Raw genomic sequence first — 23,733 nt, 5'->3', positions numbered from 1 at the left:
ATATTATTATTATTATTATGAGTAAAGAAGTAATTAGATAAAATATTAACTATAATATACGAAAATTAATACTTAAATTAGTAGTGAAATTATTAATATTACTATTAGTATTATTACTATTATATTTTTTTATTATAAAAATTATTAACATTATTAGTAATAGTAAAATTATTATTGTTATTATTGTTGTTATTATTATTATTAGTATTATTAAAAATATTAACATATAATATATTAATATTATGATTATATATGATTGTTGTTATTATTAAATTTTTTGATAATATTAGTATTAGTAAAAATATTAGTATAGAATTACTTATAATATCAATATATAATTTATTAATATTTTTATATATTATAAAAAAACTAGAAAAAATTATTATTACTAATAATATTATTATTATTAGTTTTAATGATATTATTATTAATAAAATTATTATTATTTACGATTATTAGTACTATACTTATCATAAATAGTATCAGTATTATTACTATTATTTCAATTTTGACACAAGATTATACTTTAATTACGTACAATTTTATTATTTGGATTGTAGTATTTAGATACACATTTAACTTTTATATACTACGAGATTATATTTTAAATTGCATTTTTATTTGCTTTGTTGTTGGTTTGTCTTTATATTTGAGTAATTAGTTAAATCCAAAAAAGTAGTTACTAAAATTAGTAAAATAATAAAACTAAAATGTAGTTTTTTATTATAAATAATCATTTAAATTTAAAAAATAATAATTAGTATTAGTATTAATATTAATATAATAATAATTATTATTATATTTTGTATTTTTATTTTAAATAATATTAGTGTTATTATTATTATATTAATATCAATCTTAGTGTTATTATTTGAATTGTAGTATTTAGATACACATTTTACTTTTATCTACTAGGATTATATATTAATTATTTGCATTTTTATTTGTTTTGTTATTGATTTATCTTTACATTCGAGTAATTAGTTGAATTAGAAAAAATAGTTACTAAAATTAGTAAAATAATAGAACTAAAGACTAATTTTTTTATTATCAATAATCATCTAAATGTAAAAAATAATAATTGTAACAAAATAGGAGACCATGTATCTCTATATATGTAGTTGTGTATTATTATTATTATTTTTATCAATACATGATATTATTATTTTAGTTAGACACCCATTTTATTTATATTTACTACATAAGCATGTTCCAACTACTTGCACTTTTTTGTTCCTTTTGTTGTTGATTTATCATTACACCGGATTAATTAATTCAAAAAAAAATAGTTATTACTATTATTATATATTATTATTATTATTATTATTATTATTATTATTAATATTATTATTATTATGAGTAAAGAAGTAATTAGAAAAATTATTAACTATAATATACGAAAATTAATACTTAAATTAGTAGTGAAATTATTAGTATTAGTACTATTATTATTATTTACGGTTATTAGTACTATACTTATCATAAATAATATTAGTATTATTAATATTATTTCCGTTTTGACACAAGATTATATTTTTATTATTTGGATTGTAGTATTTAGATACATATCTTATTTTATATACTACGAGATTATATTTTAATTACTTGTATTGTTATTTTCTTTGTTGTTGGTTTGTTTTACATTTAAGTAATTAGTTGAATCTAAAAAAGTAGTTACTAAAATTAGTAAAATAATAAAACTAAAATGTAATTTTTTTATTATAAATAATCATTTAAATTTAAAAAATAATAATTAGCATTAGTATTAATATTAATATAATAATAATTATTATTATTATTTGTATTTTTATTTTAAATAATATTAGTGTTATTATTATCATATTAATATCGATCTTAGTGTTATTATTTGAATTGTAGTATTTAGATACACATTTTACTTTTATCTATTATGGATTATATATTAATTACTTGCATTTTTATTTGTTTTGTTGTTGATTTATCTTTACATCCGAGTTATTAGCTGAATTAAAAAAAGTAGTTACTAAAATTAGTAAAATAATAGAACTAAAGACTAATTTTTTTATTATCAATAATAATGTAAATTTAAAAAATAATAATTAAGAGAATATAATTGTAAAAACAAAATAGGAGACCATGTATCTTTATATATATGTAGTTGTGTATTATTTTTATTTTTATTTTTATCAATACGGGATATTATTATTATAGTTAGACACCCATTTTATTGATATTTACTACATGATCATGTTTCAATTACTTGCATTTTTTTATTCCTTTTGTTGTTGATTTATTATTATTATTATAAGTAAAGAAGTAATTAGAAAAATTATTAACTATAATATACAAAAATTAATACTTAAATTAGGAGTGAAATTATTAGTATTACTATTAGTATTATTACTATTATATTTTGTTATTGTAAAAATTATTAACATTAGTAGTAATAGTAAAATTATTACTATATTATTATTGTTATTATTATTATTATTAGTATTATTAACGATATTAATATATAATATATTAATATTATGATTATATATGATTGTTGTTATTATTAAATTTATTGATAATATTAATAATAGTAAAAATATTAGTATAGTATTACTTTTAAATATTTATTTAATCAAAATTGATAATATTTATTTTTATTTTATTTAAATATTTCTATTACAATTACCATAAACTATAAATATTATTATTAAATTTATAAAACTATAGTATCATATTTTTATGAGATAATTTTATATTATATTTAAATAAAAAAAGGTACGTAGGTTACTATTAAAAAATGTGTATTTTTTATTTCTTTTTTATAAAAAAAATTATTTAAAAATTAATTATACATTTTCTATAAATAATAAATATAATATCAATTATATTATTTTTTAAAAAAAACAAAAAAAGACCCGTGCATATGCACGGGTCATAGACTAGTTATAGATAAAAGAAATACCCAAGGACAAATAAAAAAAATGGGTATAAATCAAGTTATGCGGAATAGGTTTTTCTCTCTCATGTCTCTTATAGGAATTAAAAATATCTAAAATAATAAAATTTTGAAAAATTAATTTTAATTCGGTTGTCATATGATTACAAAACTATATAACCTCTAAAATTACAAATTAAATATGTACTATAGCCAGATTTTAAAAGATGAAAGGAATGAAAATGGAGAACAATAAGAAAAAGAAAAAAAAATTATTACGAAATGAGAAAAAAGAAAGAAAGAGGAGAATGGAAAAATGAGAAATTAAAGTACGTTTTACACTATCCACGTGAAGTGTACGTGGATAAGAAAATTCTTCGAGAAAGGCATGCTTTTAGTTATGAACATTTAAAACACAAAAATGTATTAAATAAATGCCTCTAGAAAAAAGAGAAAAAAAAACCCAAAAAATTATAAATGGAAAAGATGTCGACCATGAGGTGTTTCAGAAAGTTGACTTGGGATTTTTGTTTTTATTTCCATCACTCGTTGTGTCCTTTATACACATCTTATCAGTTAGTTATGATATGAGAAGTCTTAATAAGAAAAATAGAAAGTAAGAATAGGTATTGAGTTTTGATAAGCAAACACGATCAGCACCACAATTGCTATAAATGACATAGCTTTGTTGACTATTTCCATTTTTTTTTCTTTTCTGTGGGTGGATACATTTTTTGTTTTTCAAACATGAATTGTTTTACAAATAGATGAGGCTTGTATAAGTTCCTTTGCAAACATGAATTTATAAAATTGCAATTTATCCTTATTTTGTTATATATATATATATATATATATATATATATATATATATATATATATATATATATATATATATATATATATATATATATATTATTTAACTAATCATTAAATCAATTAAGACACGTATTCAATATTTAGTTATGGTTGAATTAGAAAATATCTCATTAACAATCAATTTTAACTAATTTTAGTGACCAAAAGTTGTTAGTTACTATAATGATCAATTTAGATACCAATTTACAAAATAAAAAATTATTGGTTAGTAAAATAGTTACTATTATGAAAAAAAATTATAATTGGTCGTTAAATTGGTCAGTAATTAATTAGAGACTAATTTAGAAATCAATTTCTTTGGCAACAAAAACCTTGGTAGCTAATATTTAGTGACTAGTTTTCTTTTGTAGCTAAAAGTTGGTAGTTAAATTTTAGTGTCAATTTAGAGACCAATTATATTTTTCTGTTCATAATAGTGATTATTTTAGTAACCAATAATTTTTTATTTTGTAAATTGGTATCTAACAAATTGTTCACTAAAACACTACTAAAAATAATACATATTTTTTGCCAATTTTGTTTTGAATTTTTTTTGTAGGAAATACTTACAAATTTTGTTATAAAAAAATTGCAAGAAATTGTTACCAATTGTTTTGCCAAATATTTTGTATAAAATACTTTTCATAAAAAAATTTGTAGGAAATGATTGTAAATTTTATAATTTTGTAAGAAATAATTATCCACGAAGAATTACTTACCAATTAAAACTCTTGGAAAAAATGGCAAAACAAGTCTTTTCTTGCAAATTTTTTAAGAAATTTGCAAAAACAAAAAATGCCATGAAATATGAAAATTTTTAGTAGTGAAATTGGTTGTTAATGAGACATTTTCTTGTAGTGAACCTTATCTTCTAAAAGTTATTTTGTCCAAGATGGATTTAGGTTCTTTTTCAACAAAAACATTCTCTACAGATATGGTAAATCAGTGGTATTATGCCATAATTCAGCTAGACCAAGCCACCTTGACCACATGTGTGGAACATCAACACACATGCACCTTAAGTAAGTTTCCAAGCACTCATGTTCCAGGTATAGATGAAGAACTAGCAGCTTCATACAATCTAGGCAAAGCAAACGCTCGAGTAACCGTAGGTGGTGATAACATGCGAACCAAGATCTATATTTCCTTCTTCATGCCTCCTAAGAAACAACTCAACATATATTCTCTTAATGAAAGTATGGGAGTATAGGGTGCAGATCGAGCCATTGCCATATGCCAATGCAACACTTTCCCTTCCAAATGAATAACAACTAACTTGACATGCAATTCTTCAGCTGTATTATAAATCAAAAAGTAATTCTCACATTGGTGTATCCATTGTTTCGCATTCTCACCAGAAAAATGAGGAAAGTCAATGGGAGAAAAATGCGTGCCACAAGACTATGGGGCCTGAGAATGACGAACCCCACACATACCTCACACATTTGAGTGCCTCATACCTCCTTTATTAGAGGTTTCAAGAGTTCTTAAAATTGGTCTTTAATAAATTCCATAAGCTTCTTTTGTATAGATCCAACCAAATCTACCAACTGTGATTCCAATATGGAACTCAACGTTCTTCTAAATCTTTAAGAGCTACAACATTTTGAGTCGCGTCTGCCACTATAAACAAAAAAGGACCAAAGTGACTGAAACCAATTATTGTGATTATAGCAATTATAGGAATTTAACTTGAAGAGTTATAGAAACAAAAAGGATTTAACCAAGAATAATCTTGAACTGAATATTATTTAAGAAAGAAGATGTAAGAAGAATTTGAACGAATTCAACTATCACAAGAAAACTCTTTATAATAGTAGTAGTTAACTAGATATATAATTGCTAGAAAACAAATTTCTTTCCAACTACTATAACAAACACTTTCATAACAAAGACATATCAGAGAGACTCTCTAGTGAGTGTTATATCTATGGTAGTTTTTAATTTTTATTTTTCTTTATGCTACATAAATGGTATAAACTACTTTTACAGTTTCTTTGTTGTATTGTGTAGGACTTGCACATCTCGGTTTGTGTTGGACTTCCACTTCTAGGCCAAGATGGTTAGAGTACATTTTTGCCAAAGATATGATTGTTTCCCAAACTCCTTCCCTCTTTCCCTATGAAAGGTCTGACACCTCTCAACCAAGGTGGGTTTGATAAATCCTAGCCAATAACTTGGTGAGCTTTGGACACAAGGCCTGTTACATCTCAGCCAAGGTAACCTGATACATCTCAGCAAAGGAAATTAAGGGTGTGATACGAGAATAGACAAAGACCTACTAGCTTCAACAAGGCCATAATACATGTGATTAACGTTACGACAATTACAATAGAGCATTCATTAACATTTATGAAGGAATCTAAATGTTTCTAGAGATAATTAATAAGAGTAGGTATATAAAGTTGACTCGATATCACGTATATTCATATTATCATTATAATGATCATATATTTCATCTCTCTGACTTGGGTGTCGGAGTACTTGTAAATACCACATTTCACTTGCTTCGAGAAAAAAGTACTCCAAAAATATTGTAAAAGTTTATGAAGTAGGAGATCAAAACCTTTCGAAGACTAATCAATTCTATATACAAACATTTGGAAATCATTATGTACATAAAGTCGGCTTAACTTTATTATCTTAAGAATTGCACCTGATGATCCGCAATTGAATTGGACTATTTAACTTATAAACTAACTTTGTGCATACAAATTTCCAAAATCAACTTGTGAAAACCCGTACTTTGTACATGTTAAGTTTAAAATAATTCATATCAAATTGATGTCCGTCAATCATTGCGAAGTATTTTTCATTAATTAATCATTCATCAGTTTTTAACTCCTTTATAAATTGTAGTATTATTGTGAAATATTTATTAGTTAAAATAATTTTTTTATTAAGAATATTTCAACCCATATACTAAAATATCAATAGCATATGTAAATATGAAACCTGTAACTGCTACATTTTTTTTAAAGTCACATAATATATTATCTAAAATAATAGCTACCTTAATTCTTCATAATATAATCTATTTATACTAATTAAATTTTGCTTAAATTATACTTTTGGTCCCTATTTTCGTAGCAAAATTTGAATTTGGTCCCTCAATTCTTTTTTATCCCAATCTAGTCCCTATTTTGGTAAATTTGATGCAATCAAGTCCTTTCCGTTAGTGGTGTAGTAACGGTGTTAAATGAGGTGCCACGTGTCAGTTCTTGGATTTTTTGAATTTTTTTGTTTTTTATTTATTTTTAGAAAAATTAAAAATTTGCCACGTGTCAAGCTGACATCGTGCCACATGGCAGTGATAATGCCACGTGTCACTATTATGCCATGTGTCATTTTCCTATTCTCAATTTGGTCCCAGTATTTTAATTTTTGTCTCAATTTAGTCCCAATTTTTGTAAAAATTGTGCAATTTTGTCTCTCTCTAAATTGAAACCAAATTTAATTATTTGGTCCCAGTATTTTAATTTTTGTCTCAATTTAGTCCCAATTTTTGTAAAAATTGTGCAATTTTGTCTCTCTCTAAATTGAAACCAAATTTAATTTCTATATAAATATGCACAAATATTTCTATCAAAATTCATATTTCAAGTAAATATTTTTAACAAGATTAAGTTTATTTTAATTTATATTTTATATTAAACTTTATTTAAAATTATTTTAAAGTTGTTAATAGAAAATAATGCTAATAACAAAAAAATTCATAAATTATATTGATATCTTATTACATTATACTTTAATATTGTTTTTTATTTGAATTTATATTTTAAATAATTACATATTTTTAAAATGTGTAAAATTCAATAATTTCTATACAAATATTTTAGTTGGTATAAAAATAACAATTATATAATTTAAGAAAAATTAACTAGTTTATGTAACAATAAAAAACAAATAAATTTAAAATTTGAAAACAATTTTAAGTAAAATTGAATGTGAAACAAATTTAAATAAACTTAGTTTTATTGAAAATATATAATAAAATATCAATTTGAATAAAAAAAATCAAATTTAATAAAAATATTTGTATAACATTTTATAATTTTTGTTTCAATTTGGAGGGGGACGAAATTGTATTATTTTTACAAAAATTGAGACTAAATTGAGACAAAAATTAAAATACAAGGACCAAATTGAAAATGAGAAAATGACACATGCCATAATAGTGACACATGGCACTGTCACTGCCACGTGGCACGGTGTCAGCTTGACACGTGGTAAATTTTTAATTTTTTTAAAAATTTAAAAAAAATTCAAAAAATTCAAAAAATCCAGAAGCTGACACGTGGCACCCCATTTAACACCGTTACTACACCACTAACGGAAAGGACTTGATTGCATCAAATTTTCCAAAATAGAGACTAAATTGAGATAAAAAAGAATTGAGGGACCAAATTCAAATTTTAATACAAAAATAGGGACTAAAAGAATAATTTAACCTTAAATTTTTAATAATTTTACGACATGTTATTCTTGTTTTTTAGTATTCTCTTCTTTATTTTCAAAGTAAAAGTTTATTGATATTTATGTTCTCACATGTAGCAAGAATGAAATTTTGTCCCATTTTCATTTTCATTCGGATAATGTGGGTAGCTTGCCCGTATTTTTAGTTTTAAATATTAAGTAAATATTTTTAAAAAATCAAAATAGAAAGAGAACGCATTTTCTTTTATTCAATGTCAAATATAAATAATTATAATTGCATATCAAATCAAATTGTTAAATAAAAATTGAATAAGTTAAATAATTATAAATAAGAGTAAAAATAATTAAATGTTGATTTAATGAAATCTATGATTGCATTTCATGAAAGGCTATATCCCATTTGAGCAAAAATACACAAAGGAAAAAAATGTGTAATCAATGTTATAATCGAACGAAAAATATTTTGAACATATGCATTTGGTGGATATCGAATCACACAAATCATCCAAAGAGAATGCATTTTTTTTTTTACAAATGAAAGGTACTACAAATGAAAAAAAATTAAGAATTAAAGAGGTATATGTTATACAATTGAACATTTAAGATTAAGAGTCGAATATTTTATAGTGAAAAGAATAATAAATAAAAATATTAAAAGTAAGTAAAAATTATCAATTATATACCTTAAGAAACTATTTGATTTCATTGTGGTTTGTGTTTTTAAAAATAAAAAATATCATTTAAATGAAAGTAGTTAAAGGAAAAATTATGCAATTAATATTATGATAAGAGGAAATACACTTTGAAAATGTGAACAAAATTAGTAAATTTTGATCAAATCACACTATATATTAAGAAAATACAAAGGATTGTGTGATGAAAGAAAAGAAAAAAAATTACAAAACTAAAGATGAAATAAATTAATAAATATATATTTTTAAATTACCTAATAAATTATCAATATTTTAATAATTAAAACTAAAGGAGTGTGAATATATGTAACACCCCATTTAATTTAATACATAAAATTAAAGGAAACGTCACACAGAGATAATCAACAATGCAGTCCGGGGGTTCATAACATCACCCCTACAAAACCAGGCACACCACGATGCCAACAAAAACAGGATAACAGTTTAACTAAGAGTTTACAATCCAAAGACAACGAGTACAGGGGCCATAGCCCTAAAGAAGACATGAAGAAGAGAAGTGTAAGATCCAGCCCAGACGGCTAAACGGTGGAATCACCATTCCCTTGTTGACCACGAGAACTTCGCCCATCTGCTCCCATCAACCAAGTCGATGATCATCGCAAGAAAGAACAGCCACATACAACACAACCAAGCAACGAAACGGGTAAGCTAGAGCCAACAACATATGCATCATACAGTCAAAAGTATTTTCATCATCTCACATCCATATAATCAACCAAACATGTTATGACTCTCATTCAAATACACTACGACTCGACTCGACTCATCCGGATACGTATAACTTAGTCGGATTCAGCGGATGCTTGCACTTGTGGTGGATATCCCTGCTCGACTCTGAGCTGCTCATCTCCGAGCTATGTGTTACAAGTGTTACAATGAATCAAATCTCCCTCACCACAAGGTTAGCCCTTAATGAATTTTAGGCCTCCTGCTACTCTCACCACAGGAGTCAGTCTGCTCTAAGTGAGACTAACTGGCCCCTTAGAGTGTCAGGATGCAGTCCTTACCTTGAATCCTTACCTAGTTATACAGATGAGGCACCACCATGGGCACCCACTAACAGGGGCCATGGAATTACGTCCCGACCACTGAAGCGCAGCCCTAGAGGTCTCACCTAGAGACCCCGAGGAATTACACGTTGACACGGACAAACATTCATATACAATCAGGGATTCATACATACATTGCACATGAGGTTTCAACCCAAAACCCACAACAAAACTCCATTTCTCATATGTTGAATCATTACCAATTCGTTATTCTCGATCATGAGTAAGGTGTTTCTCCTCATGCCAATCATACCAAAGCTTTGCCAACTGCCAAGATTCATTATTGCTCATACCAGGTTTGTGACCCCACACACATACATATGTAACCAACTCATCATATCCAAGTCATGTATAGATTATGCCAACTTTCATGCCAAACCTATCATTTGTAATCTAGGGATCATACGACGTATACCTCATACTCCATTACATACCTATCACTCATCATGCATTCATACCCAACCCAAAACAGACCATTCAAGAACAAACAAATATTCAATCACCGCACTGTCTCGCCCAGCACCTCGCTTAGGCTGAGCGGTCTTGCTCAGGCGAGACAGTCTCGTCCAAACGAGTCCCCTTCCGCCTAGGCGAGGGCTCAACAGGAACAAGAAAGCAACGCGGGATCTCGCTTAAGTGAGATCCCTCTCGCCTGGGCGAGTTGTGTGCTCGCTCAAAACGCACCCTGGTCGCCCAAGCGACCACTCGCACAGAAAGCTCTGAGCGAGCCTCTGCACATCTTGCCTGGGCGAGTCAAGCTCGCCTGGGCGAGTCTATCAGTGTCCGCCACTATTCTCACCTGCAAATCGCATTCACGCACCCAACAGAGGTTCCAGCCAAAACCAGACATTCGTAGCAATGCACAAACTCAGAGGATTCACAAACCATGACAATACAAGTTGAGCACATCACGCAAGAAAGGTTCTAGCTTCCCTTACCTGGAATAAGCTAGCAACACGACCCAACACGCCCTCGCTACCGAACGCACGAGCACAACAGCTTCAAGGAACGAACGGGAGAACTGGAAAGATAGCGAGACAGAAGCACAGTATGGGTCACTTGGAACCCTAGCTATGAAAGGAACGAAATGAACGATAGAGACAAGTATGGGCTAGCCACAGTACTTACCTGGAGTAGGAGGCAACTTCGAACTAGCTCAACAACAGTAAGAACCTAACTCTAGCAGAACGAATTCTTGGTGCACTGAGGAAGGTGACGGCTACGGTTCTGAAAGTGAAGAGAGTGTGGAATTAGGGCAACATGGACAGCTCTTAACCTATGGGCCGACCTTTAGGCCCAATACTGTAGGGCAGCCCTTAAAGAAGGCAGAATTAAAATAGGGCCTTACATTCTCCGTAACAAGAAAATTTTTGACCTCAAAAATAAAGACTCACCAGGTAAACAAGTGTGGATGTGATGTTCTCATGTCCTCCTCTAACTCCCAAGTCGAGTCACCCGTCCTCCGATCCCAGATGACTTTAACAAGACTTACGGTCTTTCCACGGCGTTCCTCAACTTTGCTATCCTCAAGAGCTATGGGTGGTACTTCCACTGTGAGATCTTCCCTGATCTGTATATCTTCAGCCTCCAACACGTGGGCCGGATCAAATACATACTTCCTCAGCTGTGACACATGAAACACTAGATGAAGGTTCGCCAACTGCGGGGGTAAGGCTATCTCATAAGCCACTGGTCCAATCCTCCTCGTGATCTGATACGGGCCAAGGAATTTAGGCGAAAGCTTCCTTGAGCGGAGAGTCCTTCCCACGCCCGTGGTTCGGGTTACCCTCAAGAATACATGATCTCCCGCTGCAAACTCCAAAGGCCTCCTCCTGTGATCCGCATAGGCCTTCTGTCTACTCTGCGAAGCCAACATCCTATCTCTCACCATCCTCATCTTCTCGGTGGTCTGCTCTAACAACTCGGGTCCAACCAACACGGCCTCTCCATCCTGATACCAGCAAAGAGGAGTCATACACCTCCTGCCGTAAAGAGCCTCGTATGGCGCCATGCCAATGCTCGCATGAAAGCTGTTGTTGTAGGTGAACTCAATCAAAGGCAATACTTCATCCCAAGCTCCCAGGTGGTCCAATATGCAAGTTCTCAACAAGTCTTCTAATGATTGGATCGTCCTCTCAGACTGGCCATCGGTCTGAGGGTGATAAGCTGAACTCATGGTGAGTTTGCTACCCATAGCACTCTGTAGCGTCTGCCAAAACCGGGACGTGAACCGCGGGTCTCTGTCGGAAACTATGCTCGAGGGCACTCCATTAATGTACAACTGGGCCAACTTGGCCATGGACATCCTCAAGTTCATCGCCAAGAAATGAGCACTCTTGGTCAACCGATCCACTATCACCCAGATGGTGTCATGTCCCCTGAAAGTCCGTGGAAGATGAGTCACAAAGTCCATGGAGATGCTGTCCCATTTCCACACCGGTACCTCCAACGACTGTAGAATGCCACCGGGTCTCTAATGCTCCACCTTCGCCTTCCGACACGTCAGACAGGCGGATACAAACTGAGCCACATCCTTCTTCATCCCCTGCCACCAGAAAGTTTCCTTGAGGTCCTGGTACATCTTAGTCATGCCAGGATGTAAGCTAAGACGACTCTTATGTCCTTCCTCAAGAATCAACTTTTTCACCTCTGCGTCATCAGGTACGCATACCCTGCCCTGAAATCGCAGTATACCATCCTCACCCAAAACAAAATCTCTAGCCTCATCTGATCCAATCTGTTCCCTAACTCTGTTCAAACTGGCATCCAATAACTGCCTCTCTCTGATCAAGCCCAAGAAGTCACTAGATATAGTAAGGGTACTACACCTAATGGACTCGGACCCCAACTCCACCTGTAGCCTCATGTCTCTGAATTTCTCTAGTAGTTCCACCTCCTTAATCATAAGGTGTGCAGTGTGTACCGTCTTCCTACTCAGAGCATCTGCCACTACATTTGCCTTCCCCGGGTGGTATAGGAGCTCGAAGTCATAATCCTTAAGGAATTCCATCCACCTTCTCTGCCTCATGTTCAGCTCCTTCTGATCAAATAGGTACTTGAGGCTCTTATGATCGCTGAACACTCGGAACTGAGCACCATAAAGATAGTGCCTCCAGATCTTCAAGGCAAATACTATCGTTGCCAACTCGAGGTCATGAGTGGGGTAATTACGCTCATGCACCTTAAGCTGTCGTGAAGCATACGCCACTGCCTTCTTTTCTTGCATCAGTACACAGCCAAGTCCGAGATGAGACGCGTCACAGTAGACTTCAAACGGTTTTCCCACATCCGGAATTACCAATATAGGAGCACTCGTCAATCTCCTTTTTAGTTCCTGGAAGTTCTCCTCACACTTGTCCGTCCAAGTGAAAGGTTGGTCCTTCCGTGTAAGCAAAGTCAGAGGCGCCATTATCTTGGAGAATCCCTCTATGAATCTCCTATAGTAGCCCGCTAATCCCACAAAGCTTCTGATCTCTGTGGCTGACTTCGGACTCTCCCACTTTACCACTGCCTCGACCTTTGCCGGGTCCATTGCAATCCCCTGGGCTGATATCACATGCCCCAAAAACTGAACCTCATCCATCCAGAACTCGCACTTGGACAACTTGGCATACAACTGCTTCTCTCTCAAAACACCAAGCACCAACCTCAGGTGTTCTGCATGTTCCTCCTGAGTCTGGGAGTAGATAAGGATGTCGTCTATGAAGACCACGACAAACTTATCTAGGAAGGGTCGAAAGATCCTGTTCATATAGTCCATGAACACTGCTGGGGCGTTGGTCACGCCAAAAGGCATAACCACATACTCGTAGTGGCCATACCTGGATCTGAAGGTTGTCTTCTGTACGTCATCAGCCTTTACCAAAATTTGGTGGTAATCTGATCGCAGATCTATCTTCGAAAACACCGATGACCCATGCAACTGATCCATCAAGTCGTCTATCCTCGGAAGTGGATACTTGTTCTTGATAGTCATCTTGTTCAGTTGCCTGTAATCCACACACAGGCGTGAACTTCCATCCTTCTTCTTCACCAACAAGACTGGTGCTCCCCAAGGTGAAGTGCTGGGTCAGATGAATTGTTTCTCCATCAGACCTTCTATTTGTTTCTTGAGCTCCACCAACTCTGCCGGAGCCATGCGATACGGGGCCATCGAGACCGGGCCAGTTCCTGGGGCTAGATCAATGGAGAACTCCACCTCTCTACTGGGAGGCAACCCTGGTACCTCCTCCGGGAATACATCCCCAAAATCCTGCACAACTGGTATCACCGACGTCGTTTCTCCTCTCTCCACCTCCATATGTGTGAAGATCATGTAGCACTGCGCACCGTCTTGTAGTTCCCTCATAACACTCTGAGACGACACCAACTCAGGTTCCTCCGCATCGGGAAAAAGTAGCTTCTTCTCCCGACAATCTATCAGGATGCGATTGGTAGAGAGCCAATCCATCCCTAAGATCACCTCCAACTCCTGTAGGGGTAGGCAGATTAAGTTCACTATGTACCTGCGCCCCTCTACCTCCACTGGAAGCCTAGCACACAAGGACGACGTCCTGACCAAACCCGACGCCGGAGTAGACACCGCAAGCTCACACTGCAGCTCGCGCACCGGCAGACCCAACCGTTCCACACATGCATTTGACACAAAAGAGTGTGTCGCTCCAGAATCATATAGCACACAACATCTCATCCCATAAATCACACAATAACCCATAACAAGGTTACCTAAACCTGTAGCCTCTGCTCCGGTCATGGCATATACTCTGCCTGTCGCCTGAGGCTGGTTGCCTCTATCTCTCCGCTGGTGCTGGTGAGGAGTCTGAACTGGAAGGCGTGCTGATGCCCTAGCAAGGTTGGGACAATCCTTCCCAAAGTGGCCCTCCTTGCCACAGTTGTTGCATCTGCGGTAGCCTTCCATACGCGGACAAGCGTACCTCGGGTGGGGTCCTCCACATGTGTAGCACTGCACTCGACCCTGCTGAGGAGGAAGACCCCTAGACCCCTAAGGCTGATGGTGGGGCCTATCGTACGGTCTCCTCCGCTCCTCATGCCTGGGCTTGGACCCAGATGGTCCACCGATCCTCTGAGGCGGCTGTTTCTGCTGTGGGCGCTGGCCTTCCACCTCGTGCTTCATCTTCTCCATCACCCTGGCCTTCTCTACCAGAGCGGCAAAGTCCTTGATGGACAAAGGAGCTACCATCAAGCGGATGTCGCCGCGGAGCCCGTTCTCAAACTTCCTGCATCGCCACTCCTCATCGAGTGGCAGGGTGTAGAAACGGCTGAGGTGTTTGAACCTCTCAGCATACTCTGTAACAGTCTTCCCTCCCTGGGTCAACTAGAGGAACTCCACCTCCTTGGCGTACCAGATGCTGTCGGGAAAGTACTCTGAGAGGAATCTCTCCCTGAAAGCCTCCCATGTCACTGGCTCATCCCTCTCCTCCAGGATGGATCGGGTGCTGCTCCACCAATGCTCCGCCTCCCCTATGAGCATGTAAACTGAGAACGCCAACCTGTTCTCCGCGGGGCACATCTTGGCGTCATAGATGTGCTCTAGGTCCTTCAGCCACTAGTCTGCGGCGTCAAGATTGGTTTTCCCATCAAACTTTGCCGGGTGGTGTTTCAGAAAGTCCTCCAGGCTCCACTCCTTGACTGTAGGTCGTGGTTCAGGACCAAACACAGGGGCAGCCGCCCTGTTCTCCTCCAACTGGCGGAGGGCCTCCATATGCTGCCGATGAGCATCCTCAGCAACTACCCTCGCAGCCGCCATCTACTGCATCACAGCCTGCTGCTGCTCAAGCGATGCCGCCTGTCGCTGCATAGACGCCTCATGCTGTTGCATCATCGCAGCACTCTGCTGCACCATAGCTGCTACCATTGCCTCTATGGCTCTGGCGATATCCGGTGCGTCCCCCTGAGATGATTGAGAAGCTCGACGAGGAGGTGCCATAGTCCACTGGCACACAGAAAATCACTTGGTTAGGCTTGATAAAGGCAAGAATTTTAACTAAACACTCAGAGACACACAGAGAAAGCTAAGCGGACAACCCAAGTCCACAGACCTAAGGAATGACCGCTCTGATACCATAAATGTAACGCCCCATTTAATTTAATACATAAAATTAAAGGAAACGTCACACAGAGATAATCAACAATGTAGTCCGGGGGTTCATACCATCACCCCTACAAAACCAGGCACACCATGATGCCAACAAAAACAGGATAACAGTTTAACTAAGAGTTTACAATCCAAAGACAACGAGTACAGGGGCCATAGCCCTAAAGAAGACATGAAGAAGAGAAGTGTAAGATCCAGCCCAGACGGCTAAACGGTGGAATCACCATTCCCTTGTTGACCACGAGAACTTCGCCCATCTGCTCCCATCAACCAAGTCGATGATCATCGCAAGAAAGAACAGCCACATACAACACAACCAAGCAACGAAACGGGTAAGCTAGAGCCAACAACATATGCATCATACAGTCAAAAGTATTTTCATCATCTCACATCCATATAATCAACCAAACATGTTATGACTCTCATTCAAATACACTACGACTCGACTCGACTCATCCGGATACGTATAACTTAGTCGGATTCAGCGGATGCTTGCACTTGTGGTGGATATCCCTGCTCGACTCTGAGCTGCTCATCTCCGAGCTATGTGTTACAAGTGTTACAATGAATCAAATCTCCCTCACCACAAGGTTAGCCCTTAATGAATTTTAGGCCTCCTGCTACTCTCACCACAGGAGTCAGTCTGCTCTAAGTGAGACTAACTGGCCCCTTAGAGTGTCAGGATGCAGTCCTTACCTGGAATCCTTACCTAGTTATATAGATGGGGCACCACCATGGGCACCCACTAACAGGGGCCATGGAATTACGTCCCGACCACTGAAGTGCAGCCCTGGAGGTCTCACCTAGAGACCCCGAGGAATTACACGCTGACACGAACAAACATTCATATACAATCAGGGATTCATACATACATTGCACATGAGGTTTCAACCCAAAACCCACAACAAAACTCCATTTCTCATATGTTGAATCATTACCAATTCGTTATTCTCGATCATGAGTAAGGTGTTTCTCCTCATGCCAATCATACCAAAGCTTTGCCAACCGCCAAGATTCATTATTGCTCATACCAGGTTTGTGACCCCACACACATACATATGTAACCAACTCATCATATCCAAGTCATGTATAGATTATGCCAACTTTCATGCCAAACCTATCATTTGTAATCTAGGGATCATACGACGTATACCTCATACTCCATTACATACCTATCACTCATCATGCATTCATACCCAACCCAAAACAGACCATTCAAGAACAAACAAATATTCAATCACCGCACTGTCTCGCCCAGCACCTCGCTCAGGCTGAGGGGTCTCGCTCAGGCGAGACAGTCTCGTCCAAACGAGTCCCCTTCCGCCTAGGCGAGGGCTCAACAGGAACAAGTAAGCAACGCGGGATCTCGCTTAAGCGAGATCCCTCTCGCCTGGGCGAGTTGTGTGCTCGCTCAAAACGCACCCTGGTCGCCCAAGCGACCACTCGCACAGAAAGCTCTGGGCGAGCCTCTGCACATCTCGCCTGGGCGAGTCAAGCTCGCCTGGGCGAGTCTATCAGTGTCCGCCACTGTTCTCACCTGCAAATCGCATTCACGCACCCAACAGAGGTTCCAGCCAAAACCAGACATTCATAGCAATGCACAAACTCAGAGGATTCACAAACCATGACAATACAAGTTGAGCACATCACGCAAGAAAGGTTCTAGCTTCCCTTACCTGGAATAAGCTAGCAACACGACCCGACACGCCCTCGCTACCGAACGCACGAGCACAACAGCTTCAAGGAACGAACGGGAGAACTGGAAAGATAGCGAGACAGAAGCACAGTATGGGTCACTTGGAACCCTAGCTATGAAAGCAACAAAATGAACGATAGAGACAAGTATGGGCTAGCCACAGTACTTACTTGGAGTAGGAGGCAACTTCGAACTAGCTCAACAACAGTAAGAACCTAACTCTAGCAGAACGAATTCTTGGTGCACTGAGGAAGGTGACGGCTACGGTTCTGAAAGTGAAGAGAGTGTGTAATTAGGGCAACATGGACAGCTCTTAACCTATGGGCCGACCTTTAGGCCCAATACTGTAGGGCAGCCCTTAAAGAAGGCATAATTAAAATAGGGTCTTACAATATATGTATTAAGATATGAATAAACCAATTATATTCATAATCCATGTACTTAATTTTAAAAAAGATTGTAAATTTATACTTATACTCGTACTCGTATTTATATTAATTTAAAGATTTTTTATATAAAAAAAAAAAGAAAATGATGGATTCACGCCCTATCCCACCTACAAGTCACCAATGTTTAGTCGTCACACGTGAAAAAAGTTTCGGTTTAGAAAATAGGTAATAGTTTGGTCATAAACCAGCCACAGGTTTAAATAACACCCACCTATTCCAAAGGAAACTTGTGGTTTTCAGTGACTTACACTATCCAAACGCCCTCTATTCAATTTCAAACATTAATAATTTAATAATTGCTTTCAACTATAAATGTTAAAATAATCAATTTGGCACGATGCCCTTTTCTCAAACCCTAACTAACTATTTATATTAAATTATTACAATTTCAAAGCTCGAATCTTCCTTAAGAGTCAACGAATAATGCAAACTATATGCCTCTCTGGGTTATTTTAATTGAATGTTTTCTATAAAAATAAATAAATTTATGGTTTGCTTTCTTTAATGAGTTTAGATAAAAAAGCTTATTAATTCAACGTAGTTAAACTTGCATGTACATGTGTATAAGTACGGTTTGTTGATTCAAGAAACACGAAAGCAGTTCAATGTAATTAATTAAATATACTTAGCCCTCGTTTGTTTTTATTTTGTAGTTTTTTCATTTTTATTTATCAAAAATTTAAAATTGTCGGTTTTAATTTTTATAAAATGTATCACTGGCTTTAATTTTTGTAAGATTTTAGGTTCTTTTTTATTATTTTAAAATTTAAAATTATTAATTTTGGTTTCTTATATTTTTTTAACATATATAGCATATCATATAATATTATTGATAACAAATAATAATTTTAAATTTTAAAAGGAGTAAATATTGAGAATTTTTTTTTACCGTAAACAAAATCAAAATACATTCGCTATATATAATTAAAAATATTTTTAACTCTACTTTTTATATTTATTTTCTTATATTCATTTTTCTACTGGTCTACTGTGTTTTTATTAAATAAGTTATTATTGAATAATCATATAAATTGAGTTAAGGCCTAACTTGTAGTAAAAAAATGTAAAGGTTCAACAAAGTTTAAGCCCAAATAACTTTTATACTACCAATTCTTTTTCTTCCAACATACCAACTTATTTTAAAACTATTCTCATGAAAATATTTTTTTAATGTGTTTTTTTTTAGTTATCATTTTAGTAGAATATAGATGTAGACGCTCATGTGTGTGGGTGTGACATCCAATTTAATAGATAAATTTAATAAATAAAAGTCGCATAATCATAATAAAATAGGGTCAAAGCATAAACATATCAAAATTAACCTTTTACAGTAATTCAAAATATACTGAATGAAGAGTACTAAGGCAGAAAACGTATGCCATAAACAAAATTTAACCAAAACAGTTTAAACTGGAAATTTGATCACAAAACAAGGAATTACATATAAAATAGTACTTCAAAAGGAGCTCAACAATGAGCTAAAACTAACACCGTAGCCAAACTAGACTGCAACATTTTCATCATCACTGCGATTGCCAGGGATTTCCATATCTGCTCACACCAACATTGGTGATCATTGCAAAAAGGAAAAACTAAACACAAAAAGAAACAAACACAAAAAGAAAGAAGGCTAAGCTAGTATATTTAAGAATTCATACGTAAATATAGTTACATAAGTACATCACTCAAGAAACACATATATGGAGAAAAGAAACAACAACTCACAAAGTTTTCACTCAATTAAACACTCAACTGACTCTTGACGCCATATTTGGATTATGCGCTTGATATAAAATTCTAAGGAAGTATGCACCTACATTGATTTCTAAACTCTGCAGAGTCTAGTCACAAGGGGTTATCACCCAATAAATCACAAGGTTAATCCCAATATATCTCAGGCTCAAACTCCTCCCAAGACTAGGATCTCCTGCCACTCTCACCATATAATCACTCTACTCCACGTGAGTGTGAGTGATTATTAGAGTTCATAATACCTTCCTTATCTAGACATCTCATATATCAAGGCATACACTAACCATACCATCACCAAGAATTTCCCTTAAAACTCTTTTACCATCAACCAACCAACCAAGTCATGTTTCATTTCACCAAACACATCAATTTTAGTCTCATTACATCGCATAATACATACATGGTATCATATTTTGTGCTCTAAGGAGTAAATCAATCAATCATGGAAGCAACCAAATAATCAAGATAATTCTGCTATCAATCTCGTTCAAGCTAAAGAGCTCTCGCTCAGGCGATAAGAGAGCATTGTGAGGTTTTGGGACTCGAATTAACTTGGATTTATTTTGTATACAATTCTTCATTATGATTTTACTAACTTATTTATTCATTGTTAATAGGAATTAAAAGAGCGCAATGATGAATTAAGTAATAGATTTGGAAAGAATCAACTTGAGACATATTTGGAGGAACCAAATCTAGGTTTTCGATTTTTGGAGCACATGGATGTGTTGGAATGGTGGAAAAATAATAGTCTAAGATTTTCTAAGCTATCAATAATGACTAGAGATCTGTTAAGCATTCCAATAACAATTGTGGCATCAGAATCTTCTTTTAGCATTGGGTCTCAAATCCTTAACAAATATAGGAGTCGACTCTTACCCGAGAATGTCGAATCCAATATTTGCATTTCTAGTTGGAAGCATGGTTTTGTTGAGGATAATTATTTGATTCTTACTTTCTATTATTTTTATTGTAAAGTAAATTCATTCATACTTATTATTTATTTTTTTTGTTTGAATGTGCAAAAGATGTAGAAAATATTAGTTACCAAAATGTGGTGGTAAATGAAGGGTCCTCCGTTGTTGCTTCCAATGTTATAAGCATGGAAGATGAAGATGTTTTCTTGGACTGTTTTTTATTTGAACTTTGTTGGTTTGGTGTTTTCATGTTCTAGGACCACTTTATGGACTCTTTTATGTTGTTTATTGCACTTGATATGATGTCCAGGACTTGTTTGTTACACTTGTTTTAATGCTCCAAGACTTCATTTTATGGAGTGTTTTTTTATGTTGTTTATTGCACTTGTCTAGATTTTGGTTTATTACACTGCTATAATGCTCCAGGAATTGTTTTACTACATTGTTTTATGTTGTATGACTACTTTAAAATGCTTTTAAGTTAAAAAATAAAAATAATGTCCCAATTGTGCGGGTCAGCCCGCGGGCCAAGTGATGTGTGGGGCGGGCCAGTGATTGCAGCCCACATAATTTGTGCGGGCCGAGCCAGGCCATCCTACGATGTGCGAGCCCCATGTGGGCTAGGCCTTAACGGGCCAGCCCGGCCCGCGTAGCCACCTTTATTTGCGAGTTTTCGCTTAAGTGAGACCTTCTCGCCTGGGCGAGATTTCTCTTCGCTCAAACTGAGGCACGTCCCATAAGCGACAACTCGAGCAGAAACCTAGAGAGTTTTCTGCTATTCTTGCTTAAGCAAGGGTTGCTCTCTTGGGTGAAAACACCATGTTCCTCCCTTACTCACGCATGCAACATCAAACATTCAAAACCAAACAGTATTTCAACGTTTCCAGACAACCACAACAACAAGAAAGCATTATAAGCATGAAATAAAATTAAAAATAGGTAGATATTTAAAAACATGAAAAACACTAGCTTCCCTTACCTTATTTCTGAAAGCTAACATAAGGAACCCTTAGTGGAAGGAGTACCAAGACTTGGAGTAGCTTAAAGAGTTGAAAACAAAGACAAAGGCACACGAAACTGAGACCACACAACTATTTACATGGAGCTAGAGCTTCCAAACAGAAAAGAACTAGAAGGAAACTTGAGTTTCGAGTTCTACTTACACGAAGGAAGAGTTTGATTAGCTCAAGGGAATATCTCGTTGTGCCCTAAGAGAACTTTTGGTTGAGAATAAGAGAGAAGGTAAGTGAGCTGTTTTTGAAAAAGGAAGAAAAATGAGAAGCGAAAAGGGGCAGTTGGGGGTTCAGGGGATAAGGGTGTCGGCTATGAGCCCTTACAAAATTAAAGTTGAGCCCATAATGATAAAATAAAAGTGGGTCAGTGTGGGTGTGTGGATCTGTTAGTAATATTTAAAGGCAATATTAAATTTGATAAATGTTAATAGTGTAGCTATTTGTTTATGCAATTTTATCTTAATATCATAACGTTATGATAATTATTTTTATCATGTAATACATGGATGCAGGTGTTCATGATAACACTTCCACTAGTTACATAATAAGAAAATTATTTTTCAAAAAAATATTCATCAACAATTGTTCCTTATAAAATTAGTATAAAATTTAAATTTAGTTTTAGTCCTCTTTGTCTTCAAATTTAAATTGACGTATTTGAATTGTAATTTGAAAAAAAAAAATGCTTTTGATCGTTTTGTTAAATACATGAAGTTAAATTAACTTTATATTTTCTTTTTTTAATTTTCTCCTGCACAAACAATACGAAAATGTACTTTATTTTTATTACTAATTTAAAATTATTATAAAAAATATTTGTAGAGTTTTTTTAGTCAGCTAAATATTTAAGTATACATGTTAAAACATTAATATTAACTTATAATTGGCTATGCTTTTTAATTTTCAACATAAATCCAAAATTAGTTACATATTAAGATTTATATTAACATTAATATAAGGATTATTTCATGGTTAATATTAACATTTAATATTAAAATTAAATTTTAATTTAATAATTACATTGGACAATTATTAAAGACTATCTACTCATTTATTTTAATTATTAATGAAGTTCAAACAAAATTAATATAATTAAATAATTCTCTTTGAGTTGTCTAACATAATAAATATTACTAGGAAACATAAATTAAGTAAAGCTTCATAATATTTTATTAACAACTAAAAAACTGTAACTAATTATAATATTTTTAATTTTAAAATACTCATAAATTTGAATAATGATATATGTATATACCACCTTACATTATACCCATATGTTATGATGGGTCAAAACATTTCTATTTATTCATTTCTTACCTTTATAAAGAAATAATATTTGGAATGTACAACTCACTACATAGACTTGTATTAAGTTGTCAAAAATAAAAAATACACTTGTATTAAAAAATGAAAAAGTTTGAAATGCACAAATATAGTTTGCAAGAAAGAGAAAAATCTTTTTGGTCTATTGGTCAACTTTGTGATCACCGGCTTTTGTTTTCCGTCAAAACACGCACTGTTTCTTAAAAAGCTTACGTCTGTTCATTCGTCATAACGATTGTGTTTATCATAAAAAATAATTACTTCTTTCTCCGAGTTGTATAAGAACTTCTGGAAAAAAAAAAATACTAGAAATTTTGTATTAACATATTCTAACATCATACGTGGGTTGTTTCTTATATAAGTTCTTTAATATAGGTTCTCTAACTAAAGTTGTAAAGTTGTAATAAGTAGAGATATTTTTTAACATTAAAGTGAGAAAGGCAGTGATTGGAATGGAAGAACTAAAAGTAAAAAGAAAAATTAAGAAATTGATGGAAAATTTGAAA

At 34.2% G+C, this 23,733-nt stretch overlaps 2 long non-coding RNA genes across 2 annotated transcripts; both read right to left on the bottom strand.

Moving 5' to 3' along the window:
- Positions 1–9,193: 9,193 nt before the first annotated feature.
- On the bottom strand, positions 9,194–11,197 carry LOC114186660. The gene is made up of 3 exons (XR_003605125.1): positions 11,091–11,197; positions 10,901–10,983; positions 9,194–9,481 (listed from the first exon to the last, which is right to left on the bottom strand). It is a non-coding gene; the product is annotated as an uncharacterized LOC114186660 (long non-coding RNA).
- Positions 11,198–15,858: 4,661 nt separating this feature from the next.
- LOC114188934 lies at positions 15,859–22,245 on the bottom strand. The gene is made up of 5 exons (XR_003605532.1): positions 22,055–22,245; positions 21,871–21,931; positions 17,944–18,042; positions 17,754–17,836; positions 15,859–16,334 (listed from the first exon to the last, which is right to left on the bottom strand). It is a non-coding gene; the product is annotated as an uncharacterized LOC114188934 (long non-coding RNA).
- Between the last annotated feature and the right edge of the window lie 1,488 nt (positions 22,246–23,733).

Source organism: Vigna unguiculata, chromosome 6, assembly GCF_004118075.2.
Source record: "Vigna unguiculata cultivar IT97K-499-35 chromosome 6, ASM411807v1, whole genome shotgun sequence".
NCBI lineage: Eukaryota > Viridiplantae > Streptophyta > Magnoliopsida > Fabales > Fabaceae > Vigna > Vigna unguiculata.
Note: the sequence above shows the minus strand (reverse complement) of the source record. Positions and strands in the feature narration are given on the sequence as shown.